Source organism: Pterocles gutturalis, unplaced genomic scaffold, assembly GCF_000699245.1.
Source record: "Pterocles gutturalis isolate BGI_N339 unplaced genomic scaffold, ASM69924v1 scaffold21896, whole genome shotgun sequence".
Classification (NCBI taxonomy): domain Eukaryota; kingdom Metazoa; phylum Chordata; class Aves; order Pterocliformes; family Pteroclidae; genus Pterocles; species Pterocles gutturalis.
In genome coordinates this window covers 4151-5381 of record NW_010098378.1, presented here as the reverse complement: position 1 = coordinate 5381, position 1231 = coordinate 4151, and positions in this window count along the sequence as shown.

The following is a 1231-nucleotide window of genomic DNA, read 5'->3' as shown; positions in this document are numbered from 1 at the left end:
TCAGCAGGCTCAGAGCTGCTTTCACTGAAAGAAAACTAAATTCTCCAATAATCCAATTTCCCAAAGATGAAATTTTCCTGCATGGAAAGTGAGTGAGGTCATGATGAGAGTTGTGCCAAAAAAGTAATGTTTGGGGGGTAAACAGCTAATTACGGTGGCTGAGAAAGGCGTTATTACAACTCCTGCAGGGGAAGTGTTTTGCAAACCTCCAGATCATGGGCTGAGCGGGGAGGCTGAAATAAAGCGAGTTTTCATAATTCAGTGGCACCTGCCTCATAACACAGGGAGGGTTTTTCTGGTCGGGGAAGGGGCCGGTAGAGTTACAGCCTGCTGCCCTCCAACAGCACTGGAAGTATTCCAGGTTGGGAGAGCTCTTTGTAAAAGACAATAATCCATTTGTTTCTGATTTGAGCTGTATTTGTGAAAGTTTATATTCCTGTTTATACCTACAGGTGCTCAACAAGCATTCCTGTGTGGTAGCCAGTGCAGCTTTATTAATTAGACTCACATTTCTCCAGTAAAAGCACAGGCTTGTATTATTTTACAGCTGTGCTTGTGCAAAGACATGCAGCTCTGCCTTCTTTTGGTCTTCCTCCCGCAGCAGCTGAAGGAGCAGGAGGTTGGAACTGATGAATCCCAGGAGGGAGGATGGGAAGGCAAGGCGGGGAGAGCGCCCAAGTTCTGCCGACGGACGGGTGGATCCCAAGGGCTCTTGGGGCTGCTGGCAGGCAGAGCAAACCTTTGCTCTTGCTCTCAAATTAGGAAAGAGAAGCTGTAATGGACAAAATGGTGCAGTGAAAAAGCCTTCTTGAAATCACTGTATTATCACCAGAGTCTGGGTGTGGGGAGAATTGGCCAAGTTTACACCAGCAGCTTGGCTAAATGGTGCTGGGAAGTGTTTAGACATGGAGGGTGGTTGCATGGGGACAGCGGGGCAGGCAAAGCCGAGCTGCTGCACTGAGCACCTTCGGCACACACCAAAGACCCTTCTGGGGCTGCACGGGCACAGGGGGGTGAGAGGGGCCAGGCCAGGTGGTGGTGGGTCATGTTTGCCCTGGGCTCAGCCGCAATACTTGGGGCCCAGGGGCTCCTCACGCATGGAGGTGAGGAGGTGGGTGCTGGCTGCTGCAGGGGCTGCGTGGGATGAGCTGCACTGGGGTGAGGGGGGTGGCTGTGTGCTGGTGACGGGACTCGATGCACGGTGAGTGCCCGCAGTCAGGCTTGAGAAGGG